This window comes from Rhineura floridana, chromosome 6 (genome assembly GCF_030035675.1).
Source record: "Rhineura floridana isolate rRhiFlo1 chromosome 6, rRhiFlo1.hap2, whole genome shotgun sequence".
NCBI classification, from domain to species: domain Eukaryota; kingdom Metazoa; phylum Chordata; class Lepidosauria; order Squamata; family Rhineuridae; genus Rhineura; species Rhineura floridana.
In genome coordinates this window covers 66,646,459-66,670,045 of record NC_084485.1, presented here as the reverse complement: position 1 = coordinate 66,670,045, position 23,587 = coordinate 66,646,459, and the positions used below count along the sequence as shown (strand labels likewise).

The following is a 23,587-nucleotide window of genomic DNA, read 5'->3' as shown; positions in this document are numbered from 1 at the left end:
CAATCCTTAACTCAACTCATGACAGGAGGAGGAGAATTTTCTTGTGCACGGATTGCAAAGCTGGGTCTGTTACTGCTCATGCCAGAAATGCACCCTTCTGAAACTGACTCCTGTCCTGGGAAAAAGATATTACTGCTCAACTCTTTATTTGGAGTATTTGTAAGTATTTATTTATTTATTTGATTTATATCCAGCCCTTCCTCCCAGCAGAAGCCCAGGGTGGCAAACAAGGCACTAAAAACACTTTAAAACATCATAAAAACAAATCTTAAATACATTAAGACAAAACAGCGTTAAAAACATTCTAAAAACTTTTTAAAAAGGTTAAAAACATTATTAAAAACATATTAAGCAAATCTGACACAGAGACAGACTGGGATAAGTCTCAACTTAAAAGACTTGTTGGAAGAGGAAAGTCTTTAAAAGGCGCCGTAAAGATAGCAGAGATGGCGCCTGCCTAATATTCAAAGGGAGGGAGTTCCACAGGGTAGGTGCTGCCACACTAAAGGTCCGTTTCCTATATTGTACAGAACGAACCTGCTGATATGATGGTATCTGCAGGAGGCCCTCACCCGCAGAGCGCAATGATTGACTGGGTATGTAAGGGATAAGACGGTCTTTCAGGTAACCTGGTCCTGAGCTGTATAGGGCTTTGTACGCCAAAACTAGAATCTTGAACTTGGCCCAGTAGCAAATGGGCAGCCAGTGCAATTCTTTCAGCAGTGGGGTGACATGTGGGCGATACCCTGCTCCAGTGAGCAGTCTCGCTGCCACATTTTGTGCCAGCTGCAGCTTCCGGACCAACCTTAAGGACAGCCCCACATAGAGCACATTACAGTAATCCAGCCTGGAGGTTACCAGTGCATGGACAACAGTGGTCAGGCTATCCCGGTCCAGAAATGGCCGCAGCTGTCTCACTGGCCGAAGCTGGTAAAAGGCACTCCTACCCACTGAGGTCACCTGGGCCTCGAGCGACAAAGATGGATCCAGGAGCACCCCAGGCTACAGACCTACTCTTTCAGAGGGAGTACGACCCCATCCAAAGCAGGCAACTGACCAATTATCCGAACTCGGGAACCACCAACCCACAGCGCCTCTGTCTTGCTATGATTCAGACTCAGTTTATTGGCCCTCATCCAGCCCACCACTGAGTCCAGGCAGCGGTCCAGGGCTTGCACAGCCTCTCCAGATTCAGATGCTATGGAGAAGTAGAGCTGGGTATCATCAGCATATTGCTGACACCTTGCCCCAAAGTTCCTGATGACTGCTCCCAAGGGCTTCCTATAGATGTTAAACAGCATGGGGGACAAGATGGTACCCTGCGGCACCCCACAGCACAGCTGCCAGAGGGCCTAAAGACAGTCACCCAATGCTATTCTCTGAGAACGGCCCTGGAGATAGGATCGGAAGCACTGTAAAACAGTGCCTCCAGTACCCATCTCACCAAGTCGGCCCAGAAGGATACCATGGTCAATGGTATCAAAAGCCACTGAGAGATCAAGTAAGAATAACAGGGTCGCACTCTCCCTGTCCTTCTCCCGATAAAGATCATCCATCAGGGCAACCAAGGCCGATTCAGTCCCATAACCAGGCCTGAACCCAGACTGGAATGGGTCAAGGTAATCTGTTTCATCCAAGAGTACTTGCAGTTGCTGCGCCACAACCCTCTCAATCACCTTCCCTAAAAAGGGGGTATTTGCAACCGGACGGTAGTTGTCACAAACCAATGGGTCCAGGGTGGACTTTTTCAGGAGTGGTCGAATCACCGCCTCTTCATAGGCAGCTGGAACCACTCCCTCCCGCAATGATGTGTTGACCACACCCTGGATCCACTCGGTCAGACTCCCTCGGCAAGCTTTAATAAGCCAAGATGGGCAAGGGTCGAGAAGACATGTTGCTGGCCTCATCATCGCAAGCACCTAGAAGTACAGCCTTCTTTCTTCTGCTTTAGCGAGGCAAAGCATTTTCAGGAGCATGGGCTCCTACAAGGGCAGATAGTAGCATGCGGAGCCAACCCAAGATGTCTTGCTGCCTGAAACGGACAAGATTTCTCTCCCATCCCAATTCCACGTACAGAAGCTGATCGGATTGGCACTTGAATCATACTTCAGCACTGGCTGCCTCCACACTACACTTGAGGGCAGCAGGTAGCATAGGGGGTACAGGGAAGGCTGGATGGCAAACAGTTCTGTCCTCCAAGTCTTTGCTGGCACTCCCTATCCCCCAGCACCTGATAATTGAGGCAACTGCCTCACTCTGCCTAATGGTAGGGCCTGTCTTGGTTGCATGATATTTTGCGGTTGATGAAACTACTGGATTGATAGTGGTTCTACAAGACTGCAGGATTCCACATCATACCATCTCTCCTAAAGCCAGCCAGCCAGGGAAAGGGGCAGAAAAAGTAGGAGGTGCTGTGGACAGAAGCTCCTGTATGTTCCTTGTCTCTCTGCCTTTTCCATGATAAGCAGGCATTTTGGGTGCTTGCAAGTTCCTCCTGCTGCTTGGAGGAAAGTGTCTCAGGGGTGAGTCTTAGAGTCCAGCAGCATCTGGTAAATCGCCAATAATCCCCGACCATTGGACATGTTGGCTGGGGCCTGTGGGAGTTGGAGTCCGCCAACGTTTGGAGGCCCACAGATCCTCCATCCTTGGTTCGAATCTATTTGCTGCAGGATCCTGTCCCACTCTGGAACTTTACACTGCCTTCACAAAGAGCAGATGACTATCGAGGGCCACTAGCCGTAATGGCAGTGTACTACCTCCAGTATTGGAGACAGCATGCCTCTGAATACAAGTTGCTGGGGAACACAACTGGGGAGAATGCTGCTGGGCTCTCGTCTTTCTTGTAGGCTTCCCACAGGTATCTGGTTGGCCACTCTGAGAATAGGATGTTGGACAAGATGGACCTTTGGCCTGATTAATAAGGGCTTTTCTTGTGTACTTATCCTGAGCTTGGATATAATACAGTTGTGGTGTTCTTGTTCATGAGCCTTTGAGGAAAAATATAATGTATAATATAATACTGAGTTGGTTGAAATGTGCAGATTTTAAAATTCATTCTATGGTCTTGGCTCTCAGGAAATTGTTTTCTCTATCTTTGCAAAAGTCGGCTGCTGTTCCTGCTGAGCATGGCTCTCTTGCTTACCTTTAATAAAGAATGTGAAGCAATTTGGGCAGCTATTCTGGTTGAACTGAACAAATTTATCTTTTTTTTTTTGCTCCAGAAGTTGTGTCATTTCAGGGGTTTGGGAGTAAGATGTCCCTGTTCCAGACAGTGTAGTGTTCTAGCATTGACAGTGTGTCAATCAAATGGAATTCTGAACACTCCTCCCTCCGCGTGTGTATTGGTAGTGTAAGCTGATCCTTAGCATATTTTAGATGCTTAGGACTGAAATTTTGATAGACATTTGGGATTCAAATTTTTGAAACCCTATGAATTTAGGCCAAGTCCCCTCCGTCTTCCAAAAGACCTTGGCGTTCTGAGCAAGCTGATGGAGCTTTTTTTAAAATTGGCAGGGTCTAAGAAAACATGCCTTGTGCTTACTATTTTGAGCATAGGTTGCTCAACCCTGTTCTCCTCCTCCTCTGTTTCTGAACAGACTGGTTATTACTGATCTGAATTTGATTCAGCATGGGCCTTCCAGTCCCCAACTGAAAGAGGGTTAGCAACAGAGCCTTTGCAGAACAAGGGTACTTAACACATGGCCCATTAGCCAAGTGCAATACATAGAACTGCCTGTGGGTTTTGTGTTTTTTCCTCCTTCTATGAAGCTGTTCAGTTGGGGGGGGCACTTATGATGTAAAAAAGAAAAACACAAAACCCATCCTGTTAGAAACTTCAAAAACGAAGTTCATTTTTATTTATTTATTTGTTTGTTTGATTGATTGATTTATATCCCTCCTTTCCTCCTAGTAGGAGCCCAGTGCAGCAAACAAAAACACTATTACAACAAAACATCCTTAAAAACATTAAAACAAAATGTCTTTTAAAACATCTTTTTTTAAAAAAGCTTTAAAACATTTTAAAAAGCAATTCTAACACAGACACAGACTGGGATAAGGTGTCTACTTAAAAGGCTTGTTGAAAGAGGAAGGTCTTCAGGAGGCGCCAAAAAGAGATATTTAAGCAGAGGGAATTCCAAAGGGTAGGTGCCACTACTTTAAAGGTCCACTTCCTATGTTGTGCGGAATGGACCTCCTGATAAGATGGCATCTGCAGGAGGCTCTCACCTGCAGAACGTAATGATCAACTGTATATAAGGGGTAAGACAATCTTTCAAGTATTCTGGGGCTTTGTACACCAAAACCAGAACCTTGAACTTCGCCCAGCAGCTAATAAGCAGCCAGTCCAATTCTTTCAGCAGTGGGGTGACATGTTAGTGATACCCTGCCCCAGTGAGCCCCCGCATTTTGCACCAGCTGCAGCTTCCAGACCAACCTCAAGGGCAGCCCCACATAGAGCGCATTACAGTATTCCAGCCTGGAGGTTACCAGTGCATGGACAACAGTTTTCAGGCTATCCCTGTCCAGGAAGGCCACGCTGTCTTACCAGCCGAAGCTGGTAAAAGGCACTCCTAGCCACTGAGGTCACTTGGGCCTCTAGTGACAAAATTGGATCCAGGAGCACCCCCGGACTGCAGACCAGCTCTTTCAGGGGAGTACAACTCCATCTAAAGCAGGCAACTGACCAATTATCTGAACCATCAACCCACAGCGCCTCTGATTTGCTAGGTTTCAGACTCAGTTTATTTGCCCTCATCCGGCCCACTGGTCCAGGCACCAATCCAGGGCTTGCACGGTCTCTCCCAATCCAGATGTTAACAGAGAAATAGAGGTGGGTATCATCAGCGTACTACTGACACCTCAACCCAAATCTCCTGATGACCACTCCCAACGGCTTGATATCAATGTTAAACAGCATGGGGGACAAGATAGTACCCTGCGGCACCCCACAGCACAACTGCCAGGGGACCAAAGCACAATCACCCAATGCTATTCTCTGAAAATAACCCTGGAGGTAGAATCAGAACCACTGTAGAAAAGTACCTCCTGATACCCATCTCACCAATTCAGCTCGGAAGGATATCATGGTCAGTGGTTTCAAAAGCCACTGAGATATGAAGTAAGAATAACAAGGCCGCACTCCCAAAAGTAAAATTTTGATACCAGTCCCTTTGCATTATCTATGGGTTCTAAAATAATGGGCTCCAGTCTCGTAAGGTCCGTTGTTATTCTACTCTGACAGTTTCATATAAAATAAAGTAGTACACTTGATGCATGTATAGCCAGTTAAGTGACATGCCCACTATTATTTCAGTTGATTTTCACTGAGGATTTTTTTAATCTTCATAAAAATTCCTTATTCTGTATGGGCTTCCAATGTTTGTACTGAAGACATATATCATTATTGTAAAAGGAGGGGGGGAAAGTAACAATGGAAGAAGTGGAGATATTTCTGGTATTGGTTTGGTTTTCAATTTCTTCCACATAAGAAGTGCTGTGTGGAAAAATGGATTACTTGTCCATTCTAAATCTCTGAAAGGCTTCCTTCCAAAAATGGTCTGTTCCGCTAAATGTTATGTGATTTCTATGTGCACCCATTGTCTATGTGAGGAGCTATCTATATATGCTATTACGTTTCTCATTTCGGCTTGCCTCATATTATTTGAGCAAATTAGGCTCTCTCCAGCCCCCCGCCTTCCTGGCCTTTGTAATAATTTTTTAGCTAATCTAGTCTTTATCCCTTGTTATATGAATTTGCCACTGAACAAAGTCATTATTTGAAGTGGGAATAGGTAGGGCTTGGAACATAAAGTCTAGTTTTGATACCAACATTACTGAGTGACATCTCAGCCAGCAGGTCTTGGGCTGCAAGGTTAACTCACCCTCCCACCTAACTCTGATGATGATGACTACCTGGTTAGTCCACAATAAAACAATATGTTTGTGGATGAGGTGGCTGACCTGCTGTGCATCACTGAGACCTAGGTGGGTGAGCTGCCAGATCTGAATCTGCTCTATGCCCACCAGGATATACAGGTGCAGCACTGTTTAGAGGGTTGGGGGGGTTGTTCAGTGATATATAGAAACAGCATCTCTCTAACCAGGAAACTCACCCGCTTGGGAGTCAGATTTGAGGGATTGTACCTGGTGTTAGGCTAGAGAGACAGAAAAGGGATCTTGTTGGGGTATCACCCACAAAATGTATAATCTAAGGATCCAAACCTAACATTTACAAAAGTTGAAAATAAAAGAATTGGGCAAAGTGATGGTTTGCATATATCCTGCTATAATTTACGGTCTGCTGCTCTTAACTTCCTCTGTGTGTATCAACAGACAAGGGGGAAATGTGTTAAATATACTGGACCATTGAAAAACCCAACTATCTCAAAATTCTTCACAGTAACTTGTTCCAAACATAATCTTTACAACAGCACAGTCCAATTGTATGGATCCAAATTTTTCTGAAGTTTATAGTGCAGCTGTGGTCCATAATTACTAAAATGTTGGACCATGGGGGCTTTAAATTTTTTAGTCTTTATGCAGCTCTTATGTTCACATATTCATTTCTTGATGCATCTTGTGGTCATACCTATGTGAACATAAGAGCTTGCATAAAGACTAAGAAATTAAAAGCCCCCATGGTCCAACTTTTTTAGTAATTATGGACATACATCTGAAGATCTCAAGTTCTGCTGCCTGGAAAAGATACACATGAAAGAACTACGGCTGCACTACAAACTCCAGGAAAGAGAATTAATTTGGATCCACATGTTCGAGCCACACTTTCGACACAGTGTCACCAAGATGTCTGAATAAAGACATCAGTTGAACTGTATATATGCAAAAACTAAAGATACAATCATGGGATATCCCTTTAACAATGACTAAACAAAAAAAAAATTCAATGAGCCCTGACATGTATGTACATAATCTCATACTGAAGCCACAGTTTGTAAGAAAATTGACTTGATGTATAAGAAAATTATTGAATTAGAAAGGCTCAGGGAAAGGGTGAGTTTATATATGAGATGATGCAAATAGAAGGAATATTGAGGTTTTTTAGTTGTAAATTAATTGTAATTTTATTTTTTATTTTTAAACTTATTCTAGAGTAAATACATCTACTGACCAGCCTTAGCTTTCCAAGCACGACAGATGTTCAGACAATATACTATATAGGTGAGTTTCTTAGGTGTAGACATAGAAACTTCCCCCTCCCTTGTTTTTTATAAATATTTGAAAGTGAAAAATGATATAAACATACATTCTATTTTATTTATAGGTTATAGGACGTAAAAGGAGCCTATTATTATATTGCACAAAAATTTCTAATAGTGACCATTGAAGAAGACCTGATAGAGTTTGAAATTCATATGGTCTTTTGCTAAGTTTTCTTTCGTTTTTTGTTGTTGTTGTTATCAGCATTTTTGGTGAAGTTGGTATATATGCACACCAATAATTGTTGATGTTATGTAAACCGTTCATCTTCACCACACTATGATATATGTTATGTTATGAAGACATTTGTTTTTATTAAGTTTTAAGTACGTTTTATGGTGATAACTATTCAACAATACATACGTGTATAGATAGACAGATAGACAGACAGATAGACAGATAGATATTAGTACCTGAGTTAGCACATTGCTTTGCCCAGTTCTTTTATTTTTAACTGGGTACCACCCACACCACAGTCCGACAATTTCCCTGCCTAAACTGGTGGCGATGGTCACACTGTGGTGTGGAAGCAGCCTAGGATAGTCATTGTGCCCATAGTAGTCCTGGAGGATTTCAATATCTGCTCTGGGTCAGCCTTGTCTGGTTGGTATCAGGACTTTATGACCAGAGTGACAATATGGGGCTGTCTCAGTACATCAAGGGACTATCACACATTGCAGGTTGCACTCTCAGTTTCATTTTTCCTACTGACTGAAATGCAAGCGATTTGTGTTTGTGGGGTGGTGGTTATCATCCCTTTGTCAGAGACAGATCACTCCCTGGTGATTGACTTCCCCATAGAGGTAGGTGACCCATTAAGATGGTCTGCCCTCTGAGACTTATGGAATCTGAGGGATTCCTGAATTCTCTTGAGGATTTCCATTTGGCATAGCTGACATTCCTGTCAAAGCCTTGGTTTCAGTGTGGAATGGAGAGATGAAAAGGGCCATCGACATGATAGCTGCTGAGTGCCCTCTTTGGTCATGTGGAGTCCAGAATTGGTTCTCTGAGGAGCTCCAGGCCATGAAGTAGACTGATAGGTGGCTAGAACATAAGTACAGGCTGGAGCATTTTAAGTGCTTTGGAAAACCTTGCCTGTAGGTCAGGGTGGCCTATTTTGGCAACACCCGCATCTCTCTCTGATTTCAGTAAGGCCTTGTAGTCCTGCCCTTTTGATGCAGAATATATTTATAAAAATATTTGTTGTTGCCTGAAAATAGACATTTTGAAGCACTATCCAGTTTGTGGCTGATCCTTGAAATTTTAAAAGTTTTATCCTGAAAATCCCATTATGCTGCCTTGGTTTTAGTACTATTCCCTATAGTCTGATTACATAACAAATGAAATTTGTTTCCATTTCCCCATCCATTGTGCATTCCTGTATTCAAAATGAATCCAGGATTCATCACCTTAGGCAGCCAAGCTTTTTGTGGCACTTAACTTTGCCCAAAGAGCTTGGGAGAGGAAGTGTTCATAGCTTTATATGGTGTCAAACACACACACACACACACACACACACACACACACACACACACACACACAAAGTTCCTCCTCTGGAAAATCAGGCCCAGGGCCCCCATTAAAGTCGATAGACCTTAATTTACTCAAACTAGCTGAGTTCCTGGACTCTGATGTTTAAGTGGGAAAGGAAAAATTCACTTGAACTGGACAGCTAACTTTGCCCAGGGGTGGCAGCCTAGAGTGCTGCAAGTACCCTAACTTCCCGCTGAAGTTAATGGGAGCTGAAGGCTCTTAGCACCTTATAGGATCAATGTAGTCCAAAGAGCTGCCTCAGCACTCTTATAACTTTGGCACCAAAGGCTGGCTGCAGCTCTGCTCTATCTCCAAAGTGAAGTGCTATGCAGGATTCCATCTCCTGATGTTTAATGGCAGTGGCAGCTAATCACCATCACCACCACCACCACACAAAAAAGTTGTTAGGGAACCCACCAATCCCTCTCCTAAACATCTGCTTGCTCCAGGCAACTACATACACATTCCACTTACATGCACAATCTTGCATTACATTTTTCACCGCAGGACATCTTATTGCTTCTCTGTGCCTCCTCCTTTTCTTGTCTGAATTATCTCCCTCTATGCCCCATCTTTCCCATTCCATTCTTCCTCTTCTTCATCCCATTTCTCACTCCTTTTGTTCTCTGCAGCCGTTGTCCTACTTTTTTCTTCTTTAGGCCCTACTTTTTCTCCTGTCCTTGGTCGCTGTCTCTCCTTCAGCTAGACCCCCGTTTTCTATCTCTTGAGCTTCCCCCAGATCTACAGTTGCAACCTGGAGATTCATATGTTTTTTCAATTCCCATAGCAGGAGATGAGGCACCCACAGTTTTCCTGGCCATTTTCCCGCATGCCCTTTTTTTTAGATAATTATTTTTAATTGCTTTTATAAAACATACCAGCAGAATAATCCAATACATAATACATATTAACAAATAAAGAAGAGCATTGGGTATGTAATTGTATTACATCATATCAGGTTATTTACTGTTACTTAAGACTTATTTTCTTTATCTTTACACTGTCATCTTATACTATCATTCCATGGGAGTCGATGTTTGATGGTGGTTGCCACTTCTAGTTTGGTTTAATTTTTGTGCTACATACTTAATAAAATCAACCCGTGTTGCTCTCACACAGTTTTCTTCACTCCTCCCATTCCCCCACCAAGTGAACAGGACTTCCTAAGCTGGGGAGGATTATATGTGCACAGATAGCAAGAATGGGCAAGGAAAAGCCATGGCTGCCTTGTCTCCTACTTTCTCAGGGGTTTTAAGGCATGTTGGATCTCTGGGTTGCTGCCTAGCAACCTTACCTATATCTCACTCTTTTCAATCCCTTCACCTTTTGTGTTCCCCTCTCCTTCAGTCTGCTCTAGGCCTTTCCCCTTGCAGTTTCATACCAGTGTTCCTTTCCATTAGTTATGTCATGGGTGGAGGCAGTGGCGTCACTAGCGGGAGTGCGGGGGGGGGTGCGGATCTCCGGTGCGCGCCCTCCCAGAGGCATGGACGAGGTGGCTGGGCTTGCATGCGTGCGCGCACTCGGGACCAGCCGCCCCATCCATGCCCCTCCCTGGGAGGGCATGTGCCGAAGGGGCACCCAGCCGGAGAAGGCCTGGGAAAGCTGGCGCGCCTCCCTCGCCCCACCGACGCTGCTCCCGGTTGAGGAGTTGGAGCAGCCTTGCCGGGCAATGGCACGGGGCGGGGCAGCTCTGGGTGTCACCCCCCTCATGGTGACACCCGGGTGCGGGCCGCACCATCCGCACCCCAGTAGTGACGCCCCTGGGTGGAGGAATTGATCATTGCCCAAGATTTTTTATCTGGTATTGCTACCACTCAACTGATCTTCTCTGCCTATACTCCTTCACCCACAGCCATCTGCCCAGAAGCAGAAGTGTGCATTTGTCCTGAAACTGGCACTTCTTAAAAATATTCTTCCTGACACTTCCCTTAAAGAATTCTGTAGTGCATAGAAGTGGATACTTTCACAATGTGGTGCCTGCCCTCCAGATTATCCCTGACAATAGGTTATGGTGGCTGGAATTGATACAAGTTGTAGTCCAAAATATCTCTAGGGCCAGCAGATTGGGGAAGGCTGCTCTGTTTGCTTGTGAGATTTTGATTTTTGTTTCCCCCCCCAATAACTGCCCCTATTCAAAAACAACAAAGGCATTGGGGCACCTTAAAGACTAACACATTTTATTATGACATAAACTTTCATGGATTAGAGTCCATGTTGTCATCTGCATAATCCTCAATTGCAAGTGTAATACACACATAGGGTACAGGAAGGGCATTAATACCTGCAATTGAGGATTATACTTTAAACATCTGCAGCGGATTCTTGTCAATAAAAGCTTATTCATTAATGAAAATGTGTTGATCAATAAGTTGCCACAAGACTCTGAGTTTTATCCAATGTTAGTTGTACTCAGAGTAGACCCACTGAAATTAATTGACCTAAGGTTCTCCATGGTCGGAATCCACCAGGAGCTCTGCATTCGGTTTAGTGGGCCCAATTTTATGGAACTCCGTTCAAGCTGAGGTCAGACAGGCAGGCCCTTTCTTGGTGAACTTTTGGCACCTGTTTATTTAATTTATATACCGTCCCATAGCCGAAGCTCTCTGGGCGGTTTACAGTAATTAAAAACACTAAAAACAAATATACAAATTTTAAAACACAAAAAACAATTTAAAAACACAATTTAAAAATTTTAAAAAACAATTTAAAAACACATGCTAAAATGCCTGGGAGAAGAGAAAAGTCTTGGCCTGGCGCCGAAAAGATAACAGTGTTGGTGCAAGGTGCACCTCACCACAAAGACCATTCCATAATTTGGGGGTCACCACTGAGAAGGCCCTCTCCCTTGTTGCCATCCTCCAAGTTCCCTCGGAGTAGGCACCTAGAGGAGGACTGAGGTGCGTCCTTCCCTGGCTCTCCCTGTCAGGTTCCTACCTGCTCGTGGTTACTGCCTGTCTCTAGGCACCACCAGGGACTCCACCAGTCCGGACCGCACTCTCTTATGGTTTACCTATCCGCTCTAGCACAGATCTCAACAGATCCCCCTGCTAGGCAACCACCAGTAACGTCCCAATACTAGTATTCCCAGAGACTCTGAATACTGGTATTGTTATTCTCTTCACCGCTGCCACCATTGTTACAGTTCCCCTTCAGCCTTGGTCATTACCTTACCCTCCCTTCTGGTCTGTGAAACCCCAGCCAAGGATCAGGCCTTTGGTAAACCAAATTAAGTATTTATTACAGATAACAAAGCTAACAAGATTAACAAGATTTCTTCTTAAGGCACATAAGCATATGGTTTTACTCAATACTAATCCGAACTCCACCTCCTTCCTGGTAAACAACTCTCTAAACCCCACCAAGCAACCCACTCAGTTCTCTTCTCCCCCCCAGATTCCACTCTCACTCTTCCTTTTATACATTCAGCCATTTTAAACACTCAGCCAATCATCTCGCATTCTACTGCCCATTCACTCCCCCTCCTCTTTCACTCCACTTACCATGTATCTTCTAAACAACAACACTTACCATATATACATTAATATAGGAACATCACAAGGACCTTAGAGGTTGAGCGTAGTGTACGGGTGGGTTCACGTCAGGAGAGGCGTTCCATCAGGTATTGTGGTCCTAAGCTGTGTAAGGCTTTATAGGTTAAAACCACCACCTTGAATCGAGCTCGGAAACATACAGGCAGCCAATGCAAGTGGGCCAGAATCGGTTTTATATGTTCGAACTGTCTGGTCCCTGTTACCAATCTGGCCACTGCATTTTGCACAAGCTGCAGTTTCCAAACTGTCTTCAAAGGCAGCCCCACGTAGAGCACATTGCAGTAATCTAACTTGGAGGTTACCAGAGCATGGACAGCTGAAGCCAGGTTATCCCTGTCCAGATAGGGGCATAGCTGGGCCACCAACTGAAGTTGGTAGAAGGCACTCCATGCCACCAAGGCTGCCTGAGCCTCAAGTGATAGAGATGGTTCTAGGAGAACCCCCAAGCTCCGAACCTGCTCCTTCAGGGGGAGTGTAACCCCATCCAGGACAAGTTGAACTTCCACCATTTAGTCAGAAGAACCGCCCACTAGCAGCATCTCTTGTCTGGATTGAGCCTCAGTTTATTAGCCCTCATCCAGTCCATTGTCGGAGCCAGAAACTGGTTCAGCACATTGACAGCCTCACCTGAAGAAGATGAAAAGGAGAAATAGAGCTGTGTGTCATCAGCATACTGATGGCAGCGCCCTCCAAAGCTCCAGATGACCGCACCCAACTGTTTTATGTAGATATTGAACAGCATGGGGGACAGAACTGACCCCTGCAGAACCCCATACTGGAGAGTCCAGGGTGCCGAGCAATGTTCCCCAAGCATCACCTTCTGGAGCCGACCCGCCAAGTAGGAGCGGAACCACTGCCATGCAGTCCCTCCCACTCCCAACTCAGCCAGCCGTCCCAGAAGGATACCATGGTCGATGGTATCGAAAGCTGCTGAGAGATCAAGGAGAATCAACAAGGCTGTGCTCTGGATACCCTGCTTGATTCACCTGCTGTAACATTGGAGTCTAAGGGCTCGTCCAAACTGACCTGGATAATCCACGTTTTCTATATTCGCTTTGTCATCTGACAGTTCCCACTTTGCCTGAAATTCACTCTTTTCCAATCTGAAAAATACGCTTTTTTTGCGCCCGCACACACAGCAGGAAGATCCGTACATTCTTTTCACTTTTCCCCAGCTCCACCTGTAACACCACCCCCTATCAGCCAATTGGTCCACAAAATATGACATATGCTCCTCTCCCCCTTTACATCAAAGCACAATAACGCGCATGCGCTTGAATGTAAGAGTGCGGAAGTTTGAATTTCCTGTTGGTTTGGTAGTAGTGGCTGTAATGGAGTTCACCGAGTTTTTGGATCTTGTACAGCTCCACTTACAGCTATTAAATTTTTGCCTTGTGCAGTTGAGGGCAGCTGGAGTCCAACGGGTGCCACCCCGGAGCCCAGGAAGAGCAGGAGCCCCAGCAGCGCCGGAGCCATGCTGAGCTTCCTCGGCTCATGGGGGGTGGTGGAGGAGGCTGCTTCACAGCAGCTGCACCGGCAAAGCTTCAGGATAGGAAGCGCCACAATGTAGTGAGCTCCCTTCTGGCAACATTGTTCACAAGCCAGGGCTTGGGGGAGGGGGATCTCCATCTCCCCCCCCTCGCAGCCCCCAGCAGCCTTTCCTAGCTAAAGAATCCCACGCGGCTGCTGGATCCCTCGATTCTTGGGGGCTACTGGTGGTTGTGCTGAGTCCAGGGCCTCCCCTCTCCCCTTTTGCACACACATGCGCGCGCTGGACATATTCTCCAGGAACAATTTCTGATAGGAACGCATGCAGGGGGAATGAGGTTAGAGCTGCTAAACATCCTTTCCTCTTTCTCTGCTTTGAAGTGTTCCCTCTGATAAAAGAGAACTGCAAACCACTTATCTGACAATAATTGCTGTATTGTTGTTTGCTTGCATTTGCGATATTTCGCTAAACCAAATGTATGTATTTTTGCCTTTTTGCATATCAAATTTTCTGGGGGTAAACACGCCTGGCAATTCCACTTATTTCTCATGGAACTGCAAGCAAGTAACGACGTGTCATGTCTAGAAAGGTACACCACCAGTCTCTATGGTTGCGGGCATCCGAGACGCTCTAGCAAACCACTTATATGCCAATAATTCTGTGTTTTTGTTTGCTTGTGTTTGCAATATTTTGCAAAACCGACTGTATGCTTTTCTGCCTTTATGCATGTTACAGTTTCTGGAGATACACACGGCTGACAATTCCACTTATTTCTCCAGAACTGCAAGTAACGACGTGTCATGTCTAGGAAGGTAGACCACCAGACTCTATGGTTGCGGGCATCCAAGACGCTCTAGCAAACCACTTATATGCCAATAATTCTGGAGATACACACAGCTGGCAATTCCACTTATTTCTCCAGAACAGAAAGGGGAGGTATTGGCATGCTGAGGAGCTGCTACTACTTGCTTCTTTTGTAAAGAATGGCAGGAAAGCTGAGCGTTTAAAGGGGAGCACCCCCCTTCTTGCAGAACCAACTTTTCCTGGGGTGGCATGGCAGCTTTATGACTCTGCATATTTGTGCACACCCGCCCAGGCGCGTTCTTTATTCAAGTTGTTCTTATACCTTTCATCCCCCCCCCAAATGTCCAATAAATCGAATATTACACAGGAATGCCAGCTGGGACCTATGGCTCCACTGCAAGGTTTCTGACCCCCAAGCTTTTCTAGAGTGCAGTGCTCGGTGGCGGCTCCCAGCTCCTCCCCATTCTCTCGCTTTTGCTCTGCCTGCCTCTCGCTCTCTGTGTAGGCAGCAGCAGCGTTAGGGAAGGGCCACCGAGAGAGGCTTCCCAGCAGCTTCCCAACCACTTCGGGCAAAACTTGATGCTCCATTGCCTTCACTCCCCTCCTTCTCCCTTTCCTTCCCATGGCCGTTTGCAAAGCTCCAGGCTCTCGCTTTTCTCCGCTGTGTTTGCCTGTGCATGTCTGTCTGTCTCTGAGTGAGGAGGAAAGAGCAAAGCAAGCTCCCTGCACCAACCAGCTGCACTCGAGCGAGACCAGCCAGGAAAAGGGGGGCTTTACAAACAACCACAATTGCAGATCTCATGCGGAGCGGCCACCCAGTTTGCAGGCTGGCTAAAAATAAACGACTGTAGCTGCGCAGTAGAAGTTGCAGAGCCCCCCCAACACCACAACATTGCTCTGATTGGTTCAGTTTTCCCGGGCTTTCCCCGGACATTCGCGCACATGCACAAAAGTGGAAATACATGATTGGCTGGGAATGAGGGAAGGGGTATGGGGAAACGCCCATGGACCGCCCACAGCTCTAAAGTCTGCGTTATTGCATCCGAGCGCCTTAAGGTACAGCGGATGATTCCCGATTTTAAAAAGCATATCGCATTTTTGCGCCACTGCAAAAGCGGATTTAACTGTGCAAAAATGCGCAAAAACGGACGACATCATATGGACCACAGAAAATAAATGAATATACAAAGCGATCATATCGCACATTATACAGTTGTCTGGATGAGCTCTAAGTCCTGGCGGATGCTAAAGATTTTATCCTGGAAGTGCCTAGCAAATTCATTACAGCGGGCCTCAGATGGTTCTACCATGTCCCTGGGGCCAGAGTGTAATAGCCCCCAGACAATTCTGAAGAGTTCCGCTGGGCGGCAGATTGATGATTTGATAGTGGCAGCAAAATATTGTTTTTTTGCTGCGCTCACTGCCCCTAAATATAGCTTACCATAGGCACTTACCAGTGTGTAATCCACCAGGAGTTTGTCTCCATCTGCACTCAAGCCGTCTCTCTTATATTGTTTCATCGCTCTCAGCTCTGGGGTATACCATGCAGCCATACGAACTCTACACAGGAGAGGGTGCTCAAGAGCTATCATGTCAACTGCCCGAGTCATTTTTGTATTCCACAGTTCAACCAGGGTTTCGACAGGAGTGCCAGCCCTATCAGCTGGAAACTCCCCAGAGCCCTTTGGAAACCATCCGGATCCATTAATCTCTGGGGGCGGACTAACTTAATAGGTCCCCCACCCTTGCAGAGGGGAAAAGCTGCTGTAAGTCTAAGCTTCAGCAAGCAGTGATCTGTTCATGAGAGAGGGACTGATGCAAGTCCCCCCACATTCAGATCTCCATCTCCATGTCCGTTGCAAAAACCAAATCTACAGTATGCCCTGCTACATGTTTTGGGCCAATGACGTGTTGGGACAGTCCCATGGTTGTCATGGAAACCATGAAATCCTGAGCTGCCCCATATAAGGTGGCCTCGGCATGGATGTTGACATCCCCCAGAACCAACAGTTTGGGGGGTCTCAACAGTACACCTGAGACCACCTCCGTCAGCTTAGCTAGGGAGTCTATTGGGCAGCAGGGTGGGTGGTACACCAACAGAATCCCCAGTCTGTCCTGCTGACCCAACACAAGGTGCAAACACTCTAGACCAGTAGTCACATGGACAGGGTGCTTGCACAGGGAGATGGAGCTCCTATAGACCACAGCAACCCCCCTCCCCGACCCTCAGGTCTACCCTGATTGCATAACCAGGTACCCTAGAGGACATAACTGGGAGAGACTGACTCCTCCCTGCTCACCCACTCAGGTCTTGGTTATACATGTCAGATCGGCTGCCTCATCCACAATTAAATCATGAGTGAGGGAGATCTTATTATGCAACAATCTGGCGTTTAGGAGCAGCATCCGGAGGTCTGAGAGCTGGCTGATAGGGCAACCAACAAACCTGCGGGTGTGGGGAGGACTGGAACAAGGCACAGTTGTTTACTGCCTGGGCCACGTTCCCCTTACCTGGCAAGTCCTCCTCACAACGCCATATCTCTCTCTACCCATCACTACACTACTTGGGACCCCTTCAAGTCTCCCCACTTGACTGCTAGTCTTCTCTCCCAGGCACATAACTCAAGACCTGCAAGTCCCACAAAAAGCCAGGAAATCTACAAAGCAGGAGCCACCTCAGCCAGCCAGCTTATGAAGTCCAACAGGGAGAGGGCGGTGGTGGTAGCCGAGCAGCAGCAGCAAGCAGGCAGGCAGACAGCCACAGCAGATGGTTTTCCATCTTCCCTGGGCGATGGTAGTCCCCTTCTTCCTGCAAGCACTGGGTCTCCCAAGCCACCTCAGCCAGCCAGCTTATCTATCTCCTCCAGGGAAGGGACAGGTGGACAAAATCAGCAACAGCTGGCTGAGTACCTGGGGGCCTGGTCCTGGAAGGTGTGGCAACCTGCAGCACAGATGTCCAACAGGGAGAGGGCGGTGGTGGTAGTCAAGCAGCAGCAGGCAGGCAGGCAGCCGCAGCAGATGGCTCTCCCTCTTCCCTGGGCGATGGTAGTCCCCTTCTTCCTGCAGGCACTGTTGATGACTTTTATTTCAGCAGGCATTTTAACTGAATTTTGATTTTATAGTTTTAACATTTTAATCTTTCCTGTATTGAGTTACTTGTGTACTGCTTAGAGACCATTGTAATTAAGAGGTATATAAATTGTCAAAATAAATTTTAAAAAAGTTAGTCATGTCCATTAATTTCAATGGGTCTACTCTCAGTATAACTACCATTAGATGCATCCCTCTGTGTTTACTGCAACAGATTAACACATCTGTCCCTCTGGCAATTACCTTTGCTTACGTAAATAACCTAAGTTGGTTGGGTTTTCTCGGGCGCTGTGATCGCACTTCTCCTGTCCACAAGTTTGCTTGCCTCGTCTTGTTAGCTCCCTGCCTTTTGAGTTGAGCTCTCCTGTCAGAGATGGCTTGATATAGGATCACACAGGCTGCTGCTGAGGGTTCAGACTTTCTGTGCCCCTTCAATATCATTATCGACTCAGGCTGAAGAAATTGCTTCTTTTGTGTGTGTTAACTGAGGAAGTGTATAACCTCCCTGTGGGATTTTTGTTTACACATTAGGCAAGTAAATGTATTTTTGACTGTTTCCTAGGTCTTGTCACTAATTTGTATATTAATATTCAGAGCACTTGGTTGGTCTTGTTCTTCCTTCGTTCAGACAAATACCTTTCCCCTTTTCCTTCCGTATGTGGGTAATGTTTCTTTTGAGGGTAACCTTTAGAAGCCCCGACACAATAGAAATGGTTAATTGTGTTGGTTGCTATGTGGAATAACCCTGGTTTTTTTTATTTTTAATGAAGCAAGATGCTAAAGTGGTATAAGAATTCTTTCAATGTGTGGTGTGGATTTGACCTTAGAAAAGATGTCATGTTAGAACTCTCTCATTCCACCTCTCTATGCAACTTGGTTCTCCATGCAACTTGAGATGCATGGGTCCCTATCACTTTTTTGCCACCTTTGGAGCTGCTTTACATGTTTGTCACTTCCAGCTTTTTTGTTGTTAGGTGTAAACTTAAAGCATTTTTTGTGTTGGGAAAGGTGGCTGTGATGGTGTAATGGTGACCTGTGAGGGGGCAGGTACTTCTTTCAAACTTTGTTTTTCTTCCCGCTGCAGGTCGACTGTCAATTTTAAGGTTCGGGAGGAGCATTTAGATCAGGGAAATGGAACAGTGGAAAAGAGTTAAAACAACCCCTCCCACAGTACTAATTTTCTAATCGCAATCCTAAGGGGCAGGTGTTGGGAGATCCAGTCTCCTATATTGACACCCATACTGTACTTAGTAATAGGCAAATAGTGCAAACCTATACATGTCTACTCGACTCAATGGTCATATCCACACCATACATTTAAAACACATTTAACACACATTTAAAACACACGGATTCCTTCATAGAGGCCTGGAAACTTTAGATTTTTAAGGGTGCTAGGAATTGTAGTTCTGTGACTGGTAAACTACAGTTACCAGGATTCTTTGGGGGAAGCCATGTGAATTAAATGTGCTTTAAAGGTATGGTATGGTATGACTTTTTAGATATTGCTGGACTCCAATTCTCATCAGCCCCAGCCACTGCAGCCAGTGGGCAATGATGGGCGTTGGGATCCAGCAGCATCTGAAGGGTCACAAGTCACCATTTCTGGTTTATATCCCTGTCTGGCATCTGACAGTTTACCCTAAAGAAGCCCTTGTTGGTGAATACTGCATAGCCATCCTTATCACCATCACTAAGGACTATTTTCTTGAATATGTCTAAAAGTGGTGGCTTGGGTTCTTTCTTCCTCTGTCACTTCCCAGTAGTGGTTTCTCCATCTCTACATGGGTTACACACCATCCCACTAAAAAAAGAGGAACTGAGTGACGTAGTCTTTGCAGTAAATGTGGAAACAAAAGTTGAGCAACTTCTCTAATGGATTGGCTTGGTTTCCTCTTCAGATTCATCACAGTTGCTTTGATCTTTACCGTATACAAAATAGTTCATATTTTAAAAAATCTATTTCCTGCAGGTTCCATTTCAATTCCTGAAGGTCGATAAGAGAGAAGGAGCAACTTCTTACTGTGTTCTGGGTCCTGGAAAGCCCCCAGAGCAGCACAGGAGCTAAGAATAGGTCGATGGGCAATGTTTGTAAAGTCTGCAGTTCTTTGTTGTTGTTTTCAAAAAAATATGCTGATCTAATAAGGTTGAGGCAAGTTTGTGGCTGCTCTGAATGATGTTGTGTGTGGGTTGTGTTTTTCTCTCCTGCTTGCCTCTATCGCCCAGCAAAACACATCAGTAGGATGTCTGAAGCAGAAAGATAAGAGTAGCCTGGGCAGGTCTCTGGTAGCTTTTGGACAGCTTTAGTGGCATTTCTGTTTTTTTTTTCTTTACCGGGGATCTTCCTCTGCTCAGCAGTGAAGCTTAAACTACTATGGGAAGGAAGAGAGTGCTGGAACCGGATGAACACTGTAAGGTATGGTGTAAGGGTTGCTAACCAGCCTTTTTTGGGAAACAGCTTTAGGAAATATAATTACCTCTGTAGAATCATAGAATTTGGGGCTTTTAAGCTTTCATAATAGTTTTGTCTTGAAATTCTGAGCTGGAAGTTCAATTTATGGGAGCTGAAGAGATAATTTTAGACCAGTTTCGGTTCTGCATGAATAATGTGATTAATACAGTGTGGTAAGAAGGTTAACCTCATGATGAATGCACTACAAAACAATTTATAGTAGCTGGTGCCAGCACTTGGTAAGATTGGGCAGCTGCCCAGGGCCACAAATGATGAATGGACCTTTAAAGCTGAGTCCTACACATGGCATAGTCCATAATCCATCCACATCCTTGCTTTCCTAGCACTGGTGGATAAAAAGTGAGGACAGTTTCAAACTATGCAGTCCAGATACTGTGACCTTGGGCAGGTATTTTAAGATAGTGCCTTCCATATTTTGGAAGATCAGCTCATTATCACCAGCTGCAACGTTTTCTAATGCTGACATTCCAGTAGAGATGCTGGTGCAAATGATAAAAAATGGGGTTCCAATTTCCCACTGAAAGCATCTTATCTGAAAATGGTTATCATGTGACATTCTGACATTTTCACTTTTCGTCCTGGTGAACTGGAATAGCAATGTTTATTTAGAAGGAAGGGGAGTAGTACTCTCTCATATTCTTTCATGTCCAGTACCTTCTGGATTTTGACTACAGCATTGTCTGCCTTTTGAGGTACCACGACATGGTATTCAGAGGAGGGATTTATTACTCTAATCTTTAGAAGCTTATTAGGCTATTAATTTGTATTTGTTGTTTAAAGTGGGCACTGTGTGTGCGTGTCTGCGTGTGTGTCTGGGTATTATTTATTTAAGAAAAACAAATCTGTATGCATAGTAAAATCTCATTTCTTTAAGGAAGAGCTCTTTGTGGCAAACTTCAGTTAGCGCCATTCATCCCTTCATCTGTCAAAGCTTGTTTTGATTTGATATGAATTTTAATTGACCTATTTCTTAAAGGCAAAACAGATGAAATCATTTTGTTATCATGCTGAAAAATTATCAGAACTGAAAAGGCACTGAAGTACTACTTCAGTTTACAACTTAGCAAGATTTGTGTAGGGAGATGTAATATCTGCCATATAACTGCAGTTGTCGCATACTGTTTGAATGGAATAGCTACTAAGGTTCAACTATCATGGGACAAGTTTTGTTGCTACATGAATTCAGTGGTCGTCATTGATAGTGTGAATGGTCCTCAAAGTGGACAGAATTTTTTTTAGCATGAGACTCTAGAGCAGTCTTCACCAACCTGGTGTCCTCTAGATGTTTGATGGGACTTGTAGTCCAAAACATCTGGAGGACACCAGGTTAGAAAAGGCTGGTAAGCACCTCCACAAAAGGCCTATTCTGTTTATGACAAATGGGAGATATTTGCCTTAAAGAGGAATGATTAGCACAAATCTTTATTATATTCAGTATTTTGGGGATGGTCCACATAATACGTTCGCCATCTTTAGTCTCACAAGCAGTCTTGACTGCCTTCAGGTTCACACTCATGAGCAACAAACATAGCAGCCCTGTTCAAGCATTCAAAATGGAGTGTGCATAGAAGATTGGGATCTTGACCACTGGCCCCATTCTGATTCCCCTGTGTCCTGGTTTTTGCTTGTGTTGAACCTACATGTATACGCCCAAATGTGTTGAAAAATAATGGGCATAATTGTGAATATGGGATTCTCCACACATTTCAGGTGTACACACATTGGTTCTATGTACAAAGGACCAATGAAAGTATGGAGGGCAGTGGGTTTGATCTCGATCCCTCCTCCACCCATTCATTTTGAGCGCCTAAACAGGTTTGTTTGCTTATTTATTTGATTTACAGTATATTGTGTCCTTCCTCCCAGTAGAAGCCCAGGGCGGCAAATCAAAGGTTAATTTGGTGAAGTGGACTCTAGTTCATGAAAGCTTATGCCATAATAAAATTGTTTATCTTTAAGGTGCCAGAAGACTCTTTGTTGATTTGCTGCAATCATGGCACCATAACAATGGGAACTGGTGCCAACTATGGGTTGTATCCAACTAAGTGCTACTCAGAATAGATTCCTTGAAATTAATGGACCTTAGTTAGTCATGTTCATTAACTTCAATGTATCTACTCTGAGTAGGACTAGCATTAGATGCAACCCTGTATCCCAGATCAGTTGATACTGACCTTGCATTGGTCTATGTGAGCTCATACCTTGGACTGCTCTTGTGGACAAAACATGTATTGAATGAACTAGTCCAGTGATTTCCAACCTTTGAGTATGGAACTCCCTTTGCAAGCTCAAAAACATTTGTGATCCCCCATGTTCCAAATCACATCTCCAAATATCCCTTTCTATAAAAACTTCCCCACGGACAGGGAGGTGTTGCTTTCATTTCTTCATGCAAAGGTCCAATCAAATTGGTATCTCCCTCCCCCCCATACACACAATCTGAAGATGTACAGTCCTACCTCCGAACACCAGTGGGTTACAGTGTTGGACTAAGATCCAGGTTCAAATCCCTACCCAGCCATGAAGCCCACTCAGCGCGTCACTAGGGTTGGTGTCACCCAGTGCGGTAACTCATGGTGTCACCCCTATGGACCTCCTTCCGTACCAGACCATACAGAATCCTTAGTAATGTTTTTTGTACTAATGTTACTCGTAAATCGTAATTCCCATATATCACTGAATGTAATAGCAATAGTAGTGACATAAACAACTAGCAAAATTAAAATTACACCTTTAAATTACAATATCATACACACAGCCTAAATGTATTTACATTTATACATAGTTTCATGTGGTGAAAGTGAAAATTCGGTAAGAAAACAATAGAATTCGAAGTGACTGACCAAACACAGTGCAGAAACACAAAACTAAGCATGCACAAAGACTACAGTAACACATAAGGGTAGAATATTAACATGCAAATTAATGTATACAGTGGGTCTGAATGGTTCTAATTGTAGCCATAATTTTACCATCATGCAGTGAAGAGTGACTAGCCATTGAGGTCTACATCCTGCATCAGCAACCAGTCCACAATGCCACCATATCTCTACAATGATGGAACAGCATTAAAAGTTGTGACGCTGTGGTGGCTGCTAGCAAATCAACTACTATACTCCATCCCAAGTATTACTCTGCAGATGCACTCAGTCCTCAGATAAGACCATCAGCAGTTTTTGAAATATTGTTATTTGCTCTTTATGGAGACAGTTCAATTCCAATAAAGTATGAATTACAAATTCCTGTTTCTAGAAGCAGAACTTCCAATATCATTTTTATATAACTTATCAAGAGTTTATGCACATTATAACCTGTATCCATGACATTTCCATGAAAAATAATGGCTGCTCTGGGCTAGAAAAAGTATTTGTAGGTGTAGGTGGAGTTGGGATTCAAAGAGCTATTTAGGCATGCACCAGGAATTTGTAC

General features: G+C 44.7%; 1 protein-coding gene and 1 long non-coding RNA gene across 3 annotated transcripts in view; both read left to right on the top strand.

Annotated features, from left to right (window-relative positions):
- The window catches only part of TMCC2 (transmembrane and coiled-coil domain family 2), a 151,330-nt gene that overhangs the window by 90,978 nt on the left and 36,765 nt on the right, over positions 1–23,587 (top strand).
- Positions 71–23,397, top strand: LOC133387432 (uncharacterized). Of its 2 annotated transcripts, none has more exons than XR_009763480.1 (4): positions 71–159; positions 7,111–7,179; positions 20,044–20,101; positions 23,141–23,397. It is a non-coding gene; the product is annotated as an uncharacterized LOC133387432 (long non-coding RNA). The 2 variants fall into 2 exon arrangements; XR_009763479.1 differs by having other exon boundaries at positions 20,041–20,101.